The sequence below is a fragment of the Protopterus annectens genome, chromosome 5.part1 (assembly GCF_019279795.1).
Source record: "Protopterus annectens isolate FY-2018-M chromosome 5.part1, PAN1.0, whole genome shotgun sequence".
Taxonomy (NCBI): Eukaryota; Metazoa; Chordata; order Ceratodontiformes; family Protopteridae; genus Protopterus; species Protopterus annectens.
Window position 1 is genome coordinate 431,259,827 of NC_056736.1, and position 15,049 is coordinate 431,274,875.

Below are 15,049 nucleotides of genomic sequence, written 5' to 3' on the forward strand. Positions count from 1 at the left end.
TTTGAATTCCACACATGCCACGTGTGTTTTTGTCACACAGAATGCCCATGTGTGTGGTTTGTTGTTCACAATAATGCATGACATTGATTAAACCAGTAATTGCAATGGACGCAGATGATGTATGTGTGTGCCAAATGCACATATGTACCTGTGACCTTCAATAGTTCCCATGTCTGACGCCTGCCACATGTGAATACATGGTATTTGCACTGGATAACATTATGACTGTGGTCTTCTGTGCGGGTGCTGCATGTGGTATGTGTATATACAGTGTGAGTTGTATATGGTATCATCCTAGCAGCGAGGGATACACATCTGGTCTGGGGCATATAGTCTACATGTTGTTGATGAAAAGGTGCTGCATGTTTTCACCTGTTGTGGGAGTGGTAACAAGTTGTTCCATAGCAATGCAGTGACTACATGCTAGGAACCTTTCAGCCAGGGTGTTGTAGCTACAATAATTCATCAGCATTCAGCAATACTTCAGCATTCTTGGTGAGGGTATGATGCCAACCAAGGTCAGGGTCATACCAGCCTGTGCCACATGCTCAGAGAGCCCTTCTATGTTCCCTATCATGTAGTCCAGGGAGGTACATCACAGGTCAGCCATAGTGGCATGGACAATGACTGAGTAATATGTGTCCATGCCTCTGACTGACCTGTATGCTTGTGTTATGTGGTGGACCATAGTGCCCCACGGGCATATCACTGTGACCTTCACCTTGTCCAGCCTGGTGAGCAGGACCTCACTGTACCGGACAATAAAGGTACCTAACACAACTGTAGCAGGTGTGTTGTCTAGCCGTACAGGCTGTGACTGTTTGGCACACAGGATTTGTGTGCTATGTGTTGCATGTGCTGTGTTCCAGCTTAATGTATGCCTGTGTGCCAGCTGCAGAGGTGTCTGCTGCTCAGGCAGGATGCTATTCTGAGGCTCCACGAATGCCCCAGTGTGTTCATGTGTTTGGATTGCTGTCAGTGTAGGTCTACATCAGACTGGTATTGTAGTCACTGTAGTATTTCATGCCACCTGACAGGTTATGCCAGTACTGGGTTCAGAGTGCTTAGTCCCCAGTTTGGCTATGTGGTTGCATCTCATACATGTGTTGTACATCCATGTGTAGGGGAGAAGGTTGACTGTGTACATGTGGCAGCTGTGACATTGCCACATGACTCACATATTCCACAACAGTACCATAGAGGTGACTGACAAGTGACCTTTGCACATGCTACCATAGTATTGTGATTGCCATTGTGATTAACAGCACATAGGGCCAATGGGGAACAAGGTACAGAAGGTGAGTATGTGAGGGTGTAGTGCCTGTGATTAGTTAGCACTGGCATATATGACTGCTCACGTGATAAAATGCCAGGTAAGTCATATGCAATGTGTCACAGGCAACGTACATGCAAACAGGACAAACAGTGACGTTCTGTCAAGTGAGACATGGACATAAATATAGCAAGCTATGCAGATGTCACACGGAGTCAACAGAAGCTCTGTAAATCTGCATTGCAGGTGGGATCAGTGTTCCAGGGTAACTGCAAACAAACATGCATGCAAACAAAGCTACAGTAAGCAGGGCTGCACATAGTCCATTGTACAACAAACAAGCTGCACCACTTCCAGTAGGTAACAGTGCAAATATGCAGGCACTATACACATGTACATGGAAATACACAGGTAAGATGGCCAGGGTCCAGTCTCAGTGCACACAAGTGTACAGACCATGTACTGTCAGGATGTACAATAACCGGATGGAAACCCAGGTGTTCATACCTGCAGTAATACACGTCAAATAACAGACCCTGAGCCTTCACTCAGTGGTTCCATACTTGGTAGGATGTATGCTACCTGTCCTGCCACCACAGTATCCCTAACATTTATGGGGACTCTCCCTCCTGTGAAAGTTAGTTTTGTGTATTGGGGCTGTCTAGCATGGTATGAGATGTGAGCTTGCAGTGCTAGGGTGCTCCTGTGTGTCCTGTACCAGTCGTGTAGTACTGCACACATATCAACATCCTCAAACATCCGCATTGTAGAGTCCAGTGTGGGCAACATGCCACTTGCAGTGTACATGCCCATCATTGCATATCAATACTTTCATTACCTTATCCCCTGTGCTACCTATGTATGAAGCCTTCTGTTGACATCCTTACCACCAGTATGCCAACATGTGCAGATGATACACTATAGTACTTACCATGGGTGTAGAAAACAGTGCAAGACAATCATACCCTTACTGCATCAGGCATGCTGGGATATACCCACAATTATATCAGCACACAGTACTGTTAACAACATGATACTATTACTACACGTCTATGTAGTCGCCCTGTGTATCAGCAACATGTTAACCTGTACCTGCACTGATGTTACAGATTGCAGGAGGTGGCACAGTTTCATCATATGCACAGGGTGTGAACTTGGTATGCCTGAGTCTGCCACTGATACCACCAATTGACATGTATTTGTATGTGTGTTGGTGAGGGACAGCAGTACAAGGTGGGGCAATGTTGATGCAGTGTGTGCATGTATGCGGTAGCCCTAGGTGTTGTCAATTCGCATGTGTGTATGGATGCACACAGTTCCACCTCATGGCTGCCATATATCGGTGTTTGTGGACAGCCACAGACTGTACCTGCCATGTCATACAGATCAGTGTCTCTGGCCACGGACACGGTACCTGTGCCTTGCAGGGGTGCTACGGACCGTATCTGGTACCAATCCAGACTGGGTACTGTCATCAGAAGCAGGTGTTCGTTGACTGGACACAGATCCCTGTTGAGCCTGTCCAGAGCCACGTGAACGTGGTCTCCTGGGGTGGTCTGATGACAGCACAGACCCAGCATTGCTGGGGCTACTGCTGGCACTATGGGGACAGCCGCGACCCTGTTGTCGTCCGCGATGACTGCCAGCTGCTGCTGTTGCTGGCATACACCCACATCGATGCCTCAACCGTCCACCATTGCCCTGGCTCATGGACATGTAGTTGTGGAACTGATCTAATATGTCCCCACAACGTCTGTCTATGACATCGGTGAAATTACAGATGGCAGCCGCAATGTAACGTATGCTGTCAGTCATAGCTGTGCGACATGCTGTCAGCTCCCTCAGACCATGTCTGGTGTATTGTTCCATACGTGACTGTGCCTGCAAAACAGCCTGAAACATAGCTGAGGTTGTAAGACCTCTGTGGGCATGTCTGACAGGGGCAGTATGTCCACGGATGCTCCCACGAGAACCCCTGGACATCTGTCTGTATGGTACCATCTCAGGGCCATGCCCATGGCTGCTGTGTGGGGAAGCATGTGCCACAGATACCACATTACCCTGGTCAATGCCCACTGTATCCTGTCCATCACCTAGGAACATTGGAGACAAAGGGTGTATTGGCAGGATGACTGTGCACATTGATGGGGTTGACAGCTGTGTACTGTCAACTGGCCGACCAATGATGAACCCTGGCACACCTTCCTGTGCCATTACACAGATGTCATCATTATCAGTACCCGTGGCACCTGATTCAGGTTCCCTGCTGCATGACACCAGAGCAGCACCAGAACCTGTGGGAGGGAAACAGGAAACACAGTTTACAATGTCTACACAATGTTACCAGTGATGCACACATGCACACATGCACACGAGCACAGGTGCACAGATGCACAGGTGCACACATGCACACATGCACACAGTTACACACTTGCACACAGTTGCACACTTGCACACAGTTGCACACTTGCACACTACTCAGTATGCGAGATATCAACACACAGACACAGACACACCTGCATGCATACACAGAGCACTACTAAGTGAGCCTAATATTACTATTACTATCAAGACAATTAAAGGTATTGTTAATACACACTCACCAGCATGGATAGGCTGCATTGCTGTTACACCGGAGGGACCTGCAGAAGTGAGGAAATTAATGTCAGTGGGCACAACTGTGCCATTCTTACTGAGTATGATACAGGTCAGTAGTTCAACAGTTGCCTTTCACAGGTCAGCTGCTGATATTGAGAATATCACACTTGCACATTAAATACTATGATGACAGCTACAAACCAAGGACACACCTCACACATGCATTAACTACCAGTGTACACCACAGTCAACTATACATATGGCATATTACCTGCACGCTCGTAGTCTTGGTGCTGTGTGGCACCAGCCTCCATCATAATGCAGGTCTGCTGCTGTTGTTGTTGTTGGCGGGCTGGAGCCACAACACTTATGAGTAGTCCCTCCAGTCTGGTGAGTGGGGGATGTGTAGCCACACCACCACCTGTGGCAACCTGTTGCCTGTGGATATCCGACACACGCTGATGGACATTTCTGATTAAATCACTGCAGTGATGTCGTACCTGCTCATATGTCCTATTATGCATGCCTATGTCATTTACCCGACGGACCAGGTCTTGCCACAGTGCAGCCCTCTCCTGCTGATTCTGGCTGGTGCGGGAAAAGAGTATTGCATAATCCAGCACCAGGTTCTGGTGTATTTCCTCATCCTCAGCTGCAGAGTATGCTGGATTGTGCTGGTGAGCCATGGTCCTGAAAAAGGAAATAAAATGATATCAGCAAAATATGTCAGCAGAATTTGGCACACATACTACACATGCTACTCGACTGTTGTGATACAACATATCTCACATATATAGCATCTGTCTGTCTATTGGTGGATACACATGTAAATGGCCAGGTATCAGTGCTCAGCCAACAACTGTGCAACAGTACCTGGCACACTCCATATGACATACTACCAAACCTCTGCAGTCAGAACACTGATTCAGGTCCAAAGCACCTCCTCACTCTGGGGGTTTGTATCGAGGTACTGTATGGGGTACATCATCAACTACTGTGATCTGACCACAAACTAATTGCCCTGGATATACATATCCCACCTCCACCACCAGCACAAATGACTACAGTGAATAACATTTCGAATGCAAACTTTATACTTCGTAAGACTGAGATGGTGTCCTTTAAGCCCACTTGGCCAGTGGAAGACACAACCCACAATGCTGACTCCTTCACAAATGACTTCTACAGACATCTCTGAGAATGCATGGATCATGCAATCCCATATAAGACCAAGACACTCTCCACAAAGGGAAAGCATCCTGTCTGGTGGACCCCAGCCATAGACGGATTGTATAACAAAAGATGGAAGCTACTGCAAGACAGAGCATAATTCCATAAAGGGAAGGCATGTCTGATCAGCACTAGTAAAGAGCTATGTTCTCTCATACAAACATCCATGGGCAACTTTGAGAGGGAAATCACCAGGGACACTACAGATAACCACAAGGCCTTCTTCAGTTATGTTAGAAACCTGGTCAGAAACCCTCCAATATGCTCATATTTAGTACACAACAACAAATAATTCACTGAACCCACAGATACTTGCAACACTGTGGCAGACAGGTTCGGTGCAAGTTTCCCCCCTCCCTCTCCCCCAAACTAAGACATACTTATCCCAGCTGAATGTAACCTCCCTGTCATCACAGATGTCCAGGTGAGAGCCGACCTCAGAAAAGCAGAAAACACAGCATCAATGGGACCAGATGGTATCCCCGGTTGCATGCTACATGAACTTCAAGAGGAGCTAAACACACATATAGAAGTGCTATGTAACACTAGCCTGACTACAGGGTATGTACCTGTACACTGGCATACAGCAGCAGTGGTTCCACTCCACGAAGGAGGCACCTCTACATACCAATACAATACAACACAATATAATACATTACAATACAATACACCTCAATATGCTATTGCACCTGGGACTACAGCATCATACTGTTCTGCTACCCTGACCATTGTGACACATGTGATGTGATGGTACCTGCTCCTGTCAAACAGTTACACAGGGTGACTCATATGGCATATTACCTATCTGACTAACATTCAGCAGGGGTATGTGTGACATGTACTCATGGGGAGTCTTGCTTCTTAACGCTGTGTGGTTTATTGCAGGGTATGTCTTATCTGTGGGTAGGAACCTGTACCTCCGCCATGTGCTCTCTACTGTGGTGTCAAGGATGACACACAGCAGTCATTTAGGTTGTGGATGGTGTGAGGTGTTACTATGGTTGTTGGACATCTGTCATGGGTGTGACTTAAGTATGTAAATCCAGCAGTGGTAACCTCTATGTGGGTAGTATGTGTGTACTCTGTGGTGTTGTCAGTCACTGTGCATTGGTAACGTGTTTGAGTGCATTGTCACAGTGTTGTACATGTCACTGTGTCCTTCAACATATCTGTAGGTGTCATGTGAGGTACATACCGTGGCAGCCATTGTGTGGTGTGGAGGGGTACACTGACCTACATGTTCATAGCTGACAAACCATTTCTGCTGACACATACCATGTGCAGGTATTCCAGAAATAGTGTGCCACTGTGACTATCATTGGGGGGACTATTGTACACATTTATGACCCGGTTCACCCCTGACACATGCAGTGGTGGGCAGCCAATCACATATCTGGTGGTTACTGGTGTAGGTGATTTGAAATGGGGTATGGTACTCCAGTTTCGACACTGGTGTTCACTCCATGCCTTTGTCACCAGGCACCTGTTGCAATACATCTGTACACATGTGCCTCACTCAGAATATATATACATCTCTCTCTCTCTCTCTATATATATATATATATATATGTATATATATATATATATATATATATATGTATATATATATATATATATATATATATATATATATATATATATGTCTATATATATATATATATATATATATATATATATATATATATATATATATATATATATATATGTCTGTATACATATACACATATATATATCTCAATGTACATATATTGCTATAGATATGGAGAGAGGGGTGTGTGACAGAGAGGGTGTGAGAGTGACAGAGGGAGTGGGACAGGGGCAGTGTGAGATCGTCATATACAGTCATATCTGTAGATAGTCAGATCTGTCTGTCTATGTATATGTATCTACATATATCTATATCTGTATGTGTGTATTACATATATATGTTTCTACATATTCTATCTACATCTGTCTATGTATTCCTACATCCCTCTCTATGTATGTATACATATATGCATATTATATATATATATATATATATATATATATATATATATATATATATATATATATATATATATATATATATATATATATATATATAGACATACATACATATATTGACATACATACATATCCATATGATAGATAGGTATATCAACATGTTTGTTTACAAAACTGTATACACACACTAACATACTGCTAAACATACATAACTGTGAAACCTACTTTGTACATTGCACTACAACCTACATTCAACCTACATTGATATGTGCTAATAGATGCCCTCACATACATATGTATGTACAGCCTTCACTGATAGTTGCTGTATGTCCCCTGCCCTATGCACATCTTCATATACATATGGATACAGACCAATGACACATATGGAGGGTTCACAGTATGTAGGCTTTTAAAGTATTACTTTGCATTACCTGTGTTTGTCACAGCTGCTTGCGTTGCCGTTTGGTTTGGTGTCCTTCTGCTGCTGCAGTTGGCAGATGTCAGCTTTCTAGTCGGTTTTGATGAGTGTTTTTGTTTGTGTATGTTTCTCTCTCTCTCTCTCTCTCTCTCTATCTCTATCTCTCTCCCTACCTCCAGAGGGTGCAATGAAAGTATTGCATGTGTGTACTGGGAGTACAGCATGCTTTTGTAGGTATCTGCATATGTCCATGTGATGGCCTCTGCACCAATTGTTAGCCAGCATTTGCTAATTGATGCAGCCAGTTGTGTACTGATTACAGTTCTCACTGTGATTCCAGGACAGTGCTATAAATAGGTATGTGAGATAGGCTTAGCCCTTTCAGAGTTTAAGGGCAGGGACCATGCTGGTATGCTGTGGACACTGTTCTGTGAGTGTAAAGGTTAGTATCTCTCTCATATTCCTGGCTGCGTTGTAGATTAACATTTCTCCATTCATTTCTCCAGTTTCCTGTACTAAGTGTGTATGTACACTGACACCTAAGACTACTACTACTGTTAATGTGGGTGTATGTGCTTTCCTGTGGGATATGTGGTGTAACTGGTATATAGCAGTGGCTCTTACACTTTGTTGCTATGGCTTCAATATTTGCCCTTTACATTCAATACTTGTATGCCTGCTAGGTGTCTTGACCGTAGTGTATTGCTGTGGCTTTCCTATTTTCCATGGACATTCACACCTTGGAATGCTTGCTATATCTGCTAGGGTGTTACTGCATGCAGTGTGGTCTGGCCATGGTGTTGGCCTTGACATCTATTAGGGTATTTGAGTATGCTGCTGAGCAGGCCCCAGAGACTCTCAGGTGCATCTTTTATCTGCATCATGTAATGGTACATATCAGTGGGGTACACCCATTAAATTGCCTGGTATTATGCAGTTGTGACTGTGGGTTAGCATGAGCATATGTATTACTACACTATTTCCGACGTGCAAGTGGTGCATACTTTCAGTACTTCATAGTTACCATTGCATTTGTTGTAACACCTTTCTGCCTACTGTTTGTACATTTCACAGGGAGTCTGTGGGGCATCCCTGTAACTCAGTCACTGTTGCTATTTCTAGGCTCATAACTATTCAAATATGGCAGTGTCAGACCTCAAGTGTACAGATATTTGCAGGATGTCCACATTTTTGCCTCATATTTTGGTCCATATCTCATAAACAGCTTTTTCTGGCAAATCACTCTGGGCTCAAGTCAGACTATAGTGACAAACATTTCTATTTCAGACTTCATACCCTTCCAAACATCCAACATAATGCAAAACCTGTTACTCTCTCAACTGTCTAAGTTTGTTGCAGCAATATTTGGAATGTGTCCCTGTTTTTGGGCCTTTGCTCCACATTTTTTATTACTTAGTCCGGATGTACTGTTGTAAGAGGTTGTGGAGTATGGGCAGTGATTATCTTGCTGTGAGTATGTGTGTGGCTTGCAAGGTGCTACAGTGACATTATTACCTAACAGCTACCAACTAGCATGGCTGTTTCTGTTCACACACTACTATTATAGAAATCTACATTTGACAGTAAATACACATGACATCTTTGTGTACTACACATCCTATATTCCCTTTACATTCATTCCTACTATTACATGATATATTTATTGTAGCACAATATTCTTATATAACAGTCATGGCTTAGTGGTAAGTCATGCAGACTACTGTTTCCAAGGTCCTGGGTTTGGGACGGACAGTGGGATTTTGTTTTGCTTTTGAGCAGACTACAGGCCTTGTCATTCAAAGTGACTAAGGCACTTTTAAGCAGTTGTAACCGGGTTAGTGCTGGTTTGCGCAGAGCTCACGCATGCGCACTGGCGTTCAGCTCCGCACACACCAGCTGACAACTGCTTAAAAGTGCTTACTCTTGCTCACACCAGCGTTAATATCTTTGAAAGAAATAGAAATGGGGAGACAGGAAAGTGGTGAAAAAGGGGTCACAAAGAGGGTAAGACAGTAGGGAAACAAGCTCGGGTTTTGCAGGAGGGATGTAGGTATGGCCCATAGCTGCCCATTTCTTCATCAGCAACATATGTGCATATGTTTGTAATTTGGTGTGACATTTGAAACCTTCCACCCCTGAGAGAGGTGTAAGGACAACAATATTGCTTGTTGTACAGCCAATTGTAATTGGCAGTTTCCATGTCCAGCAGACATGTGTGCGGAATGGGCAGCTATGTATGGGGCGTAATGTTTTTGTGGGTACAGAGTGCCCTTTTTTTTTTTTCAGATGAGAGTGGTATGTCAGGTACAGGAAGTCGGTATAGCTGGGGAGGTAGGTTGGGTAGGTTAACAGTCAAGACAAACAAGATGCATACAGGGGCAGTGTATGACACATGTGGGGGGTTACACCATTGACGGGGATGGATGTTTGGGTATCTAGAGCCCATGAGCCCACAGATGGCAACAGTGGAACTGATATCTCCACCCATGGGCAGTTGCCACTGTGCCTTCACTGCCCAGGACGGGGCTGTGTAGGCCGCGCAACAGGTACACCCGTTAGTTGTGCCACCCGTGCCTCAAGCTGGTGTAGGGGCCCAAGAACAGCGTCCCGGATCTCCCTACACACCACAGTCCGGACATTACGGAGGGTGAGTGGATGTTCTCCTCCAGCCACACTTGCAGAGGGGGGAAGAGCCCCATCCCCTGCAGTGCTTCCACCCGCAGGTGGCACAGGGCCACCGGAGGAGGGTCCGGCATGGGCACTACTGCCAGGTGCACTCGCCAGCTGAGGAGGAAGAGGTGGGTCCGCTGGAACCCACCTTCCCTGTCATCCTATGTTTTGCATTATGTCATGACAGTTTGGGTTAGTAATGTACAATACCATTCACAATTAGTTGTAACAGCATGCATTAGTATTCCCATTAACCAAACACCAAGATATTCAAACCATTGAACAGCAAGCATAACACATGCATATTTTGAACATCAATACACAGTCCAACAACATGCAGGGTTGATTGATGGCAACAGGCCATCAGGTTTGGATGTATGAACAGGGCAGATGCATCAACGTACATGCAAATATGTATGAACCAACCGGACAAATGTCCAGGGGTGTTAATTGTGATTGCACGTACCAATTTCACGTGGAATGGATTATATGTGGTTATAGGGTAGGGTGAAGAAAATTTAATTAACAACTTCAAATACCAATACATATACTGTACATTTCTAATAGCTGCAGATATATACACACTACAGTTCTGCCTACAGTTTCCTATGTGATAACTACTTCACGTTGGTGATAGGAATGTTACTTGTACATCAATATACATTTTCATTTTTATTCATACACATTCATATCTGGCTCTGTTCAGCTACATCATCCTGCTACATTTGCTTTATATAGCTATAGACAACTGTGGATGTTTGGTATTTCAGACAACCATACTATCTGCATATTGCAGACTGAGAGCAACATATCCAGATTTTGGGATACACATTCTAGCTGCGGTGCCGTTTTCAACACTTTACTGTTTGGTTCTGCCTGTCACATTCATTTCATTCTGTACTGACTGCAGTATACTTTATTCAGGAGTTATTACTACTTTATTGGTGGATTCATAACTCTTTCCACACTCTCTCACTTGTTTTATTTTTACAATTCAGGATGGTACTTAATTCTAGGCTTTGTTGACATGTTTTACCTGTAGTTATAACAATCCTTTCCAACACTCTCACTTCTGTCATGTTTCTGTATTTCAACAAGGATATATTTCACACATGTGTTTTACTCAGCTTCTGCAGCTGTACTTTTCAGCCTGCTGCAGGTTATGTACTATGATATTACAGGTGGGACATCTTTATTTCAGACTTGTTTAATTTTTATGTTTGGATTACAGGCTGCATCACACTTTTGTAATCAAGCAATACTTGTAAACCCTCTTACACTGTTACTTGCACATTTTATTAATAAGTGACTACACTGCACTCTTTTGCTAGCTGTCATACTTATATATTTATTTACAGTTACAGGGAGAGAATTACTGACCTGCCTGGTAGTGCAACCATGCCAGCCTATCACCATAGGCTCTACGGTTCGCAGAACGGACACCTGCATCTGTAATATAAATGAAGTAATATTGGAATACACATCTCCATAATATCAGCTAGGTTAATTTCTTACATAAATAATTACATGTAACTTACTCAGTAGTGGGGCGTTGGGCATTTGCCGGGCCTCCTGGATCCAATGGTTCAGTTGGTCCTGCTTCCATCTCTTCAGGTCCGCATGGTGGTGACGGACCTGCTCACCAGTCCTTGGTATCCCTGTGGCACTGGTGAGATCATGAGCCAACCGGTCCCACGCCTCAGCCCTATATGCTCCCCACAGGACCTGGCCCTGCATTAGTTGGGCCTCATGATTGTGGACAAGGAGCCAAACCATATATTTGGACTCCTCAATGCCCCACCTCTGTGCTCGGAAGCAACTACCCTACAATCAGTTCTACAATCGGTTATGCTGTGTATTCCCGCCTATGGGGCTTATATATGCCATTTTTCCTGCACTTATCTGTGATTGGCCATTTTGGAATTGTATCAGCTTCACAAAACCTGCTTTGTCATGCTCCTCTTTCTATTCATTCCTATATATATATATGCTATTACTGCATTTTTAAGTTTAACTGTCATGACTTAGTGGTTCAGTACCTTGACTATGGTGCATGGTATCCTGGGTTCGAACCTGGCCCCTGCTTTGACTGTCTACACAGGCTAGGAGGTGTGTCTGTGTAAAGGCAGTTTTGTTACAGCTTGCTCAACATTGCCCGTTGGTTAGCTTGTTGGCACGGCGCGCAGCTCCGCGCAAACAGGTTACGCTCGTTTACGCGTCATTTGGCTGTCAGCACGCATATTACGCTCAGCTCAGCTATGGGCACACAGTTTCAAGTGTTAAACCACTGCTCACCTACGGGCACTCATTTTACACCTGTTAAACCACTGCTCACCTACGGGCACTCAGTTTACACCTGTTAAACCACTGCTCACCTACAGGCACTCATTTTATACCTGTTAAAACACTGCTCACCTACAGGCAGATATACTCAACTTGTTAGACTGTACTTCAGCTATAGGCACATCTGACATTTTTTTTTTTATTATCTCACATTTCTTCAAAATACATGGCCCATTTCATTACATTTTACATAAAATATAATTTTATATGTGTACATATATGTCAGGGACTTGTTTCGTGCTTATTTCACTAAAAAATAAAAATTGATGTTGTGGGGGCTCGAACTATGACTGCCTGCTCTTCAGCCGACATCTCTACCGCTATGCTATTGCTTCTTGGCTTACTTTGCATATTTAGTTCTTATATGCTTTTCCACTGACTGCTAACTGTGGCTAAGCTACGGGCACACCCACGCAAATGAGCGCACTCATGGGCAAACATCTTTACAACTTAAAAAAAAATTATAAGATGTTCATTTCAACATTTCATGTTCGTAGTCTGTGGGGGCATGTGTTGTGTTGTGTTTATTCACATTTACACGGGCTCTGTCATGGGGGTTTACTTTCGGGACTTTCAGTTTTCTGGGGGCATGTCCATTTGCAGGGCTTGGCCTACGGACATGCCCCCTACTGTCTTCCACGGACCGTGTTAGCCTTAGGTGTGATTCAGCATGCCCTCATGCATATGCATGACATGCTGACGTCACACTGTTTAACTACAGCCTCAGTGTAAGCCTTGTAACTCTTACAGGGAGGCTTCCTGAATCCTGCCCATTGTCTGATAATATGTTTAAATAACACCGGTATTGTATTTTGATATACCTTCAGCAAACATGTTACAGTTTCAGTGTCAAATGTATTTATCATGTTACTGGCATAACATATGTATTTCACAGTATTCATGTGGCCATCACACAGTGTTTTGTGATAGAGATGTATTGCTCATGATTGTAAGACAGATAGCATTTTTAATATTGCTATGTATTGAAATGCATTTCTTCAGATGTGGTGCATACCTTCATACATTACATTAATGTGACATAATGAACTGTTTCCATACATAGATCATTTCAGTCTGCTTATTTTATGTAGTCCTAAATTTAGGTGAACATGGACTCAGTGTGTATATGTATATGTATATGTATATATATATATATATATATATATATATATATATATATATATATATATATATATCTATATCTATATATATATATATATATATATATATATATATATATATATATATATATATATATATATATATATATATATATATATATATATATACATATATATATATATATATATATATATATATATATATATATGTGTGTGTGTGTGTGTGCGTATATATATATATATATATATATATATATATATATATATATATATATATATATATATATATATATATTGTTCCTCTTGAAAACATGCTCACTCCACATCATCAAAGCTTAAAAAAGTGAGACAAAAACATTGTAAATACAGAAGAACACACTCCTGGTACATCGTCTGTCCTCTCCGGGAAAGTAACCACTGGGAAAGTAACCATTTGGCCACCAACAAAAAAGCACAATGGCATGCAATTACACCCATAAAAGTAGGGGGGATATCCCCTCAACCCCCCATGTGGGGGGCATCACCTCCCACACTCCCCTTACTTAAATATACCAACTCTGAGATCACACTGCAGCAGAGAAATGGCAAAGTTCACCATGGTGGCCAAGTGGATACTTTCCCAGAGAGGGCAGATGATGTTCTGGGAGTTCATTCTTTTTGTCTCTATGTTTTAAGCTTCAGTGATGTGGCATGCTACATTTTCAAGGGGAACCATCACACACACACACACACACACACACACACACACACACACACACACACACACACACACATATATATATATATATATATATAAAATGTGTGTCTGTCTGTCTGTACATATATACACATATACATATATATCCATGTCCCTCTGGCTATCCCTCAGGTTTTCCTATTTCAGCATACCTTTTATATGTCTCTCATCTTCACCCATATTCCACATCTGCTTTTCTATCTCCCTATTACCCTGTGAGTGTGTGTGTGTTACTTGTTTCCCACATGGGTCAAACACTCATTGTTAACTACTGTTTGCTATGGTGAATTGGCTGTAATTTCCCTTTGCCATAATTAATTTTTCATTTGGAATTTTGTATATTCCATTGGATTCTGTATATTATGTCATATGTCTTTATATGCACATGTACAAGCATTGCAATGAAATCCATACTTCAATGTTGTTGCGTGAAATCCATAACTGTTTCTATTCTAAATATTTTTCACTTAATGGATGAATTGTTGCAAAGTTGTCTTTCTTTACCGATTTTATTTTATTTGCTTTGAGGCTGAATAATTTCCATTGATGAACATTATAATATGATAATGCACAGACAAGTTTATGGACCATTTGTCTAGACATATACAGATTTGAGGTGACTGCTTGCTAGTGCAATAACCTTACTGGATATATCTGTTTTGCACAATGTTATT